Genomic DNA, 10,349 nt, shown 5'->3' with positions numbered 1-10,349 from the left:
GGCTGTCTATCGGCATCATTTTCTGATAGTGTTCAAAAGGTGCTGCAGGGGCTCTTTTAGATTCGACAATATTTGTCGTATTGCCTCTATTATACTGACAAGAGTGCACTACTTCTCTGCTTGGGTTATTCAATTGCTGCTGCATAACTCCTTCTTACAGTGAAACTGTTTAACCCTATGCAGACAAAAATGGAGATGATGAAGCTAACCGAATTTTCTCACAAGGTGACGCTCTCACATGGTTGTAGTTATGTTGTTGTTTTTTATTCCACATCATGTGCCTCCTTTGCACTGCAACAGCAGTGTAGTGCCATGTTCTTCTGAGGTAACTTAACTCTCCTGCTCAGCTGCCATGTTGCTCACATTGTTTCTTTCATAGGGCCATGATGATATGAGTTCAAGTGACCTGATATGAGTTCAGGTGATGCAGTGCTTTCTCAGCTGGGGCCCCTACTAGGACTTTTTGCACACAACTTCATTACTGCACTGTAGTCACAGGGATATGTGCAGAGGAAAGAGAAACGATGCTCCATAACCTTTTAGCTAGTGCATTCACATCTCTACATTATAAGCACAAGCCCTCATACACAAAGAACTATGGGAGATTGTGCCAACACACCTGTGTACAGAATTGGCTAAAGTCTGCGTCAGCAGCAGCAATGTGTATGGAGTTAATCGGCATGGGGACAGGCTTTTTGATGAGTCTTTCCACTGCCAAATGGAGATATGCAGTACCTTATGCACAGAACAGCTGTGGTTCATTTCAAGCATTTTGTTTCATAGCATTGCACGACCTGCAATGAATTCTGTCAACTTTGATGCTCACTCGGAGGCTCTTTTTGCTTGCAGCGAAGGTGCACAATTTATAGACTTCCCTACTTTGGAAGAAGGCATGATAGGGAATTTTCGGCTATGTTCGAAGCTTGGCTTGTTTCATTAAGCATAATATGCTCTGCATCAGATGCAATTAAGATCCCAGTCTTGTGCTGTCTCAGCTCTTCGTCTTAGTACTCTCCTGCCTGCTCCTACTCAATGTTGAATCTTTTTGCCACTAGAATATTATTTTGTGCCAATGTAATTATATGTTTAAAGTAATATGGGAATTGTGATGCTGAACGTACTGCCATTTCTTAAGGCTGATTATTTTTGCACCTTTTAATGTTGACGCACCTGTGTCGTTCTTTGTCATTACATCTTTGCAGTAACACTCCTCTTTGTGCTAGGCGGTCATGTTTTTTGATGCTGCTACATTATTCAAGTCGAAGCATAGCCAGAGTACACCATGCCACCCCTCCACCCGAAATTTTTTTCGCCATGGCATGTAGAGAGCAAAAAATTACCATTTCAAGGGGGTGCCTCTCTTTGCAAAAATTTCTGGCTATGCACCCGTTGGAAGTGATTCTTTTTTTAGATGGTAGTCCTGCCAAGTCTATTTTACGCAGTAGCACTTTTATGCTATTTTATGCATTTGTCTGCCGCTGTGAAAGATGTAGCTGTATGTACTGTTGTCTAATAAATTGTGACATGTAGGTGACTGCACTGTCACTATGTTTTGCTCTGAAATATTCTCAGTTGTGGTTTGCTGTTTCTAGTTTCACTGATCGGTCTAGTGATTAAACTGTGGTAAGCTAATGTTTTGCCTTCCACTTCTAAACTTTTCTGAATTATTTGAAGGAAACTCTCCCATGTGTCATTAACCCTTTGTTGCATGCTGTCCAGTTTAGTGGAAAAATTTGGAAAATTTGTGAGTCAGCTGTGGTGACTCTGAGAGGTGCATGTGCATATCGGTAACTAAAGTGGACAAAAGAGGTTTTCATTCGCTGCATTAGATTGCACTATCGTTGAATGCTTTTCCCTGCTCTCTTGTTCAGGAAGGCAGACACCTACATTGGTGGATAAGTCAAGTTCTCGTCTACTTTTTTTTTCTTATAACACATAAGAAACTTCGATTTGGTATATTTTATTTTATTGCATGGACACGATAGAAGAAGCGTTTATAAATACAAGCTGTATATATTGTGGCTTAGCCAAATGAAAGTATTTTTTTACAAGTTTCACACGGTATCCACTCTAGTGAACACCATGCATGATGTAAACCCAGCTGTGGTGCCTCTGATAGTGCATGTGAGAAATGGTAACTAAAGTGAAGAAAAATGGTTTTAATTCACCACGGTGAATCGCAGCAGGTTTCTGCCCTTTTTTTGCACTCTTGTTCAAATAAGCAGACTCATGCTTTGGCGGCTTTTTGAAATTCACTTCTTTCTCTTGAAACACAGATGAAATCGTGATTTGGTATGTTTTAATCGATGCCATTCTAGCCAAGAACAGTAAATATTGTGGCTTAGCGAAGTCAAGATAATTTTTTAACTAGTTGAACCCCCAGTGTCCCCTCACCCCCTTAGCCCCCTCCACTAGAAAGAAATTTCTGGCAACTTTTCTGGTGGTACTGCAGCAAATTTTTCGCTACAATTTGTTCGAGCAAGACAGCTCGATTTGTGAAAAATGAACTTATTGTGCATGTTGTTCACTGTAGCGGACATTCTGTATTTTATGAAATAAAGATTATACTTCAATACCTTTTTTGTGCCTTTTTTTGTGAATGCAAAATAACAAAAAAAGCAAGTTCTGCTCTGATGCATACATAGGTTCCTGCCATGCAACAAAGGATTCAATAACCATAATCAACTTGTCGTTTAACAATCATTTGGAGCCTGTAGTCACCCAGACTGTGAACGCATTAGCCACATTTTTAGGTGGATGAATGCACAAATGTTTCTACGAGCGGTACCAGCTAGTCTCCAATAGGGGTACCTTACTGCCCTTTCACAGGATGCTCAATTCAAAGAGAAAAACTCTGAGGACACTTGAGCTTTGCCTTCAAGATAAGTACTAAGATTTCATTGCACACTAAAAAGAATGTTTGCTTAGAATAAGAGCCATTGTCATGCACGTGACTAATAATCATTTTGTGATGTGGCACATCAAAGCTCAGGTTACATTTTGATTGGCTGGTGAGCTTGTATACCATTTAGCATAAGCTGCACATGAAAGCAGACACAGTTTTTATCTGCTCGAAAGGAAGGTTTAGTCAAGCAAACACTGATATAAGAAAAGCAATCAAGACAAAGACTTCTATAATTTGAAGGTGCACTTGGCAGTAAAAACTCTGAACTTTGCATAAGTCTTCTTTCTTATCTCCCACTGAGAGCACATTGTTGTCTTGTTCTCAAGTTTTATTTGTCTGTGTTTGCTCGGCTACTTCTGCTAACATGTATTTTTACCAGCCAGCTCAGCTTTTCATTGTTCTGAGTTGCTGTCCTTGTGAAGGACTTGAAGAGGAATACTGCTTCCAATGAGCAATTAGTACAAGACCTGCAGTTGTGGATGTGTATGTTTTCTTAAAGTCACTTGCACTGAGGTTAGTTTTAGATGACATCTAATTTTTGCTACTAGTTTTTTGTGATAATGTTATAAGCTTGTTACTGGTCTAAAAGTGCTAAATAAAGCAGTAAACAAGGGGTAAGTAGAAACCTAATTTAGAAAATTGCACACATTGTGGGCTTTTGAAGGCAAAGGATGCAGGAATTTTCTGTGCCGTCTCTGAAAAATTTCTTGGGCACCCTTAAAAAACACATAACATCAAGCTAGAGGTCTCGAAGTTATAATTACTAGGTTATGCTGTCATATACCCTTATTTAACTTTTATTTTGAAGATGGTTTGACACTTCCCTGCTTTGTTCTTATGGTAGGGAAGATGAAACAATAGAACATTTTCTGATCTCTTGTTGGTTTTTTGCCTTAAGTAAGCAATCTCTGGAAACACTGTTACGCGTCATTGGATGACATATAACACCTTAAAATTTACTATACCTAGGTGAACAGAGCCTTGTGCACAGCACAGGTTTGATCAAAGTCAAACTTTTAGGTTGTATATGTCTACATCAATTTCACACGAAGCAGTTGTATTTTTGCTTTGCACTAAGTGTTACAAAGTGGATCGAGATTGTCAGTTATGCGCATATCGTGGCCTTAACCAGGTGCGCCCAGTACTGGTGTTGGAAAAGTAGCTCATGGTCCAACGTTATACTTTAGTAGAGGTGTATGCGAACTTCGGGTAGTCCAAAAGCCCGAGCCCGGCCCGCAGGCTCGAATAGGCCGATATCGTCTCACATCGGGCTGGGCGCGACAATGAAGTGCTTATCGCGCAGGCCATGCCAGGTGCAAAGTCCATATCGAACCTAAAATATAGATGCTCTGCAGGAATTTTCCCAATGCGTAGCGATGAGCATGCGGGATAACCTTTGTGAATTATCCCCCTGTCCTGCATCTGAGGCACTAAACTTCTCGAAGGATAAGCAGTCTAAATATACACAAGCTATTGCTATGCCCAAGCAAAAAATAATGGCAGTTTTGGCAGTTTCACCAGTGCAAGCAACGAACAGAAATTCCTGCAGTCGTACTTCACTGAAGTCTAAACCATTAGACAGCTTATTTAGACACAATTTCTTGCAATCCGCGTGTCATTGTTTATGTACCACTCTGATACGTTGAATGAAATGCTACATTCCGCAGCTAGGCAAACGCCGCCTTGTACATACGTCGGGCCGCGCGGGCTCTCAGCCAGTGTCGAGCTCGAAAATGCGGCCCGTACGGGTCGCATTTGAGTGAGTGCTAGCGCTAACACGTTAGAGCAGAAATGCAAGACGTTGAATGAAATGCTACATTCCGCAGCTAGGCCAACGCCGCCTTGTACATACGTCTTCTACCCTCATCGTCGCAAAGTGCACGCTACGGGGTGGTGTCTATATGATGCAAAGTGGTCGTTATATCGAGAGTTTTACGTGCCAAAACCAGGCTCGTCGCAGTGAAGGGATCTGGAAATTCAGACCAAATGTTGAGACCATAGATGGTGCGTGAATGGACATCGCACAGTACACGGGCCTCTTATTCCGCCTTCATCGACATGCGTATACTGGTCGTAGGCGCGTTCACGGCACGCTTGACTAATATATATATATATATATATATATATATATATATATATATATATATATATATATATATATATATATATATATATATATATATATATATATGTGACGTATGAAGCGATGATTGGTAGAAGCCGAGAAGGAAGAAGGGAGAACGAAATAAACATGGCGTATGAGCCAGGCCACGTCACCCATTCATCATAGCGTCACACAAGTCGACAGGATGAAGACCTGGCGGCCACGTTATCAACCAGCCACACATCATTCACGAAGCCACCAGCAATACGCCTCAACTGAATATCGACCACAGAAGAGGTGATCTCAGGCGCAAGCAGTTACCGGCATCATGGCAGAACCATCGACCGACCTTCCCATCCCCAAGTACACCGGAGCAGTGGACGATGGACCTGTACAGGACTGGTTCGACCTGTTCGAGCTCCACGCTACCGCTGCATCTTGGTCGGAACGGGAGATGGTTACGAACTTCAGCGACTATGTCACCGGTGAGGCATTTAAATTTTACCTCACCCACACATTCGACAACGACGAGTCTTGGCAAAAGATAAAAGAAGAAATGATCATCTGGTTTCAAGACTATAATGAAGATTCGATTAAAACACGCACTCTCAATGCATTCGAACTCCGTCATCGCAGTCATAAGCAGCCTTCACGCACTCGAGTACAGAGCATGAATTTACAATTCCCGTCAGGTGAAGTTAGCCACATGCTCACGGAAAAACCACGTGGTCGTGTTCCCAACCTTCCACCTGGTTCCTCATCCGCGGATATATCACCAATGCTCAACTCACTGCTGCATAAAAGAATGGAATCCGCTATCAATGACCGAGATGCATTTAATACTTCATGCCACATGCGTACTTTGCAAACTGACTTGGCATTCGGCTCAGCAGTACCACAAAGACAGAAGCATTCACAATCACCATCTTGTAAAGGAAAGTCTTCTGCAGAAGCGTCTAGTGTTAATCAATTACAAAATCGAAGTGACGTGAATCCAGTATGCAACCTCACTGCCAACAATGAAAACAGTGCGACTTCTGATGACACAAGTAATCTCCAGGCAACCACCAACACTGAACGATTTACGAATACAGAAGATTCAAGTGCACGAAACCCCGCACATTGTTTTGTGCCGGAAACATCTGCATTGGTTCACGTCGTAGAAGCCTGCGAAGGACTTGCTAAGAATCCTGAAACAGCACGATCAATGTCACACCACAAGCAAGTCGACGAAACCAAGAAACGACAACGTCAAGGTATACCTCAACACTGTCAACGACGAAAGAAAGCTTCATCGAAACCAATCTTAAGGTTCGAAGAACATTGCGAAAAGGCCCATCGTCCTGGATACATTATCTACCAGAGATTGAAGATGCGCCTTCGATCAGAACATTTGCGACATTGCCGTAGAAAAATCTTCAATCGGCAGGAACACAGGCAGCGCCCAATCAACCTCGATCAACGCACGCGCGAGCTGCCTGCACGGCCTGTGTATCGCCCACGACGAGGCATTCGATGCCTACAATATCGGAACTGTCGATTCTGCAAGATGTTCGAACCTCGTTCATTCTTCACAATAATGCCAGCTGTTACCCCTATCTCCACGTCCAAAGCATTTTTGTGTTATCCTGGACGCAACCACCAGCCTCGCCCACCAGAACTCCTGCGTTAACCGGACTGCTGCACTCTCCCCTGAAGTCTTGGAAAGTTTACGGAACTCTCCTGGAGCAGAAAACAAATTGTGAATTTCAACATTTGTGACTTTTTAACCTCTCCTTGTTTACTTTTTCTTGCTCGTAATCCATGCCTTCTTTCGGGGGGAGGGGAAATCGTGTGACGTATGAAGCGATGATTGGTAGAAGCCGAGAAGGAAGAAGTGAGAACGAAATAAACATGGCGTATGAGCCAGGCCACGTCACCCATTCATCATAGCGTCATATATATATATATATATATATATATATATATATATATATATATATATATATATATATATATTGTTAAGGCGTTTATTAGTCGTTAACGAGCGAGAATATACTATGGCGACAGTCACAGTCAAGCACGGGCTCTCAGCGCGAGCGGCGTCCTTGTTGGGTAGCCCCACTAGAAGGTACTCAAGAGTTCGACTCATTTCATAGTTCGGAGGCTTCGCTACAATTACCCCAGGGTCGAAGAGGGAGCCGCCTGGCGACCTAACAGCTTGTTATTATGAGCGGGTCATAATAAGCCTTCAGGCGCTCCACGTTGACGATGTCTCCCCCACGGTGCCGCATGCCCGAAGATTGTTCAACGAGTACGATCAGATAGTTGACGGGTGAGGTGCGCTCGATGACACGGTAGGGGCCTTCGTATTTGGGACGTAGTTTGGAAGAGAGGCCAGCGGCAGAGGTCGGGATCGAGAGCCATACAAGCGCACCAGGAAGGAACGTGGGCTCAGAAGTGGTGGAGCCATCACGGATACTCTTCTGCCGCTCTTGCTCTTGCGTCGTAAAAGTCTTGGCAAGCTCGCGACACTCTTCAGCAAGCCTGGCTGTCTCGGAAATAGGTGTACACTCAGATGAATCCGGCGTGTACGGGAGTATCGTGTCCATGGTGTGCGACCAGTGCCTTCCGTACAGCAAGTAGAAAGGTGAAAAACCAGTCGTGCTCTGAGGGGCGGTGTTGTAGGCGTAGGTGACGAAGGGCAGTATATTATCCCAATTAGTGTGGTTGGCAGCGACGTACATAGAAAGCATGTCGCCGAGGGTGCGGTTAAAGCGTTCGGTGAGGCCATTCGTCTGTGGGTGGTAAGCAGTAGTTTTGCGGTGGACAGAATGGCACTCCGTCAGAATGGCTTCGACGACTTCCGACAAGAAGACACGGCCTCGATCACTGAGAAGCTCTTGGGGTGGTCCGTGGTGCAGTATAAATTGATGCAGCAGGAAGGACGCAACATCGCGCGCAGCAGCCGCAGGGAGAGCAGCGGTTTCGGCGTATCGCGTTAAATGGTCAACGGCAACGATGGCCCAGCGGTTACCAGCCGGCGACAGAGGAAGTGGTCCATACAAATCTATACCTACGCGCCCAAAGGGACGGTCAGGGCAAGGTAACGGTTGTAGACTGGCGTGCGACATGTGGGCTGACGGTTTACGGCGTTGGCAAGTGAGGCAAGAGCGAACGAACTGCTGCACATAGCGGTACATCCCGCGCCAGAAGTAACGTTGTCGAATGCGATGGTAGGTTTTGAATACCCAAGAGTGCGCGCATTGCGGATCAGAATGGAAGGATTCACATATCTCTGACCGCAGACTGCGGGGTATCACGAGTAACCACTGCCGGCCGTCGGCGTCGTAATTGCGTCGGTGTAGGAGGCCGTCACGAATGGCGAAATGGCAAGCGTGACGACGCAATGCACGCGTGGATGGCGTTGCGGATGGATCAGAGAGCATGTCGATGAGCGGGCCGATCCAATTATCCTTTCGCTGTTCGGTAGCGATGATGTCAACATCAATGGCAGAAACAGCAGCCGAGGATACTGAGCAGAGCACATCACCTTCAGGCAGAGGGGAGCGCGAGAGGGCGTCGGCGTCAGCATGCTGGCGTCCGTTGCGGTACAGCACGCGGATGTCGTAGTCTTGTAAGCGAAGAGCCCAACGTGCGAGACGGCCTGAGGGATCCTTCAAGGATGAAAGCCAGCATAGTGCATGATGGTCGGTAACGACATCGAATGGGCGACCATACAATTAAGGTCGAAACTTTGTAAGAGCCCAGACGATCGCCAGGCACTCTTTCTCCGTGACGGTGTAGTTTTTCTCGGCTCTCGTGAGCGTACGGCTTGCATATGCTACGACATATTCAGGGAATCCGGGTTTTCGCTGCGCCAGGACAGCGCCGAGGCCTACTCCGCGGGCGTCCGTGTGCACCTCCGTTGGGGCTGTAGGGTCGTAGTGGCGTAGAATGGGAGGCGACGTCAACAAATGGCGGAGTTTCGCGAACGCGTCGTTGCACTCGGATGACCACGAATTGAAGGGCCCGTTGCTTCCAAGGAGCTTCGTCAGCGGTGATATGATCGTGGCGAAGTTTCGTATGAAGCGTCGGAAGTATGAGCACAGGCCCACGAAACTACGCAGTTCTTCGACAGATGCAGGTTTGGGGAATTCGGCCACGGCCTGAAGCTTGGCAGGATCAGGAAGAATGCCATCTTTGGACACGACGTACCCCAGTATGGTGAGTTGCCGTGCTGCAAAGCGGCACTTTTTCAGATTTAGTTGTAAGCCAGCATTGCTCACACGTGCGAAAACTTCTTTCAGACGTTGGAGATGCGTGGAGAAATCCGGAGCAAAAACAATGACATCGTCGAGGTAACACAAGCATGTGTACCATTTCATGTTGCGCAGAACGGTGTCCATCATGCGCTCAAAGGTCGCAGGTGCATTACATAGACCAAACGGCATGACGTTGAACTCGTACAAGCCGTCTGGCGTGACGAAGGCGGTCTTTGGTCGAGCGTCGTCAGCCATGGGTACTTGCCAGTACCCCGAGCGCAGATCGAGAGAAGAAAAAAAATCGGCTCCATGAAGGCTGTCAATCGCGTCATCGATGCGTGGCAGTGGATAAACATCCTTGCGAGTGATCTTATTGAGCCGTCTGTAGTCCACACAGAACCGCACAGAACCGTCTTTCTTCGCAACAAGAAAAACAGGAGACGCCCATGGACTGTCGGAGGGCCGAATAACGTCGCGTCGGAGCATATCGTCAACCTGATCATTAATTACTCGACCTTCAGCAGGCGACACGCGATACGGACGTTGCCGTAAAGGCGGATGGGCACCAGTGTCGATGCGATGCGTAACAACGGACGTGTGACCGAGAGAACTTCGCCCGACATCGAATGAAGAACGATATTCTTGTAACAGGTCCAGAAGTTGGGAACGCTGTACGGCCGTAAGGTTGTCAGCGATGGAGGGGTCAAATACATCAGCAGACGACGAATCAGAAGTGGAAACAGCATTGATGGTATACGACCTGGGAGCGCGCGTGTCATCGGGTACGTCCAGGACTTGTGCGTCGTCGACTGGTTTCACTCTGCCGAGACATTCCCCTCGAAGCAAGGTAACAGCGTACGGGGACGGGTTGGTTACAAAAATAGCAGAGTTGCCCTGGTTGACCTGCACGGTCGCGAAAGGTACTAGCAACCCTTTCCTGCTGCAAGCGCGGTCAGATGGCGAAACAAGTCCAATGGTGTCGGAGAGACCAGCGCAGTAGACAGACACAGCCGTCGTCGAGTTTGGAGGCACTGTTGTATCGTCTTTCGTTAGAATCTTGCTCAGTGTCGGGGGACTGTCTTCTGGCGTCAAATGC

Source organism: Rhipicephalus microplus, chromosome 10 (assembly GCF_043290135.1).
Source record: "Rhipicephalus microplus isolate Deutch F79 chromosome 10, USDA_Rmic, whole genome shotgun sequence".
NCBI classification, from domain to species: domain Eukaryota; kingdom Metazoa; phylum Arthropoda; class Arachnida; order Ixodida; family Ixodidae; genus Rhipicephalus; species Rhipicephalus microplus.
The sequence above is the reverse complement of the archived record's forward strand: the minus strand, read 5'-3'. Positions refer to the sequence as shown.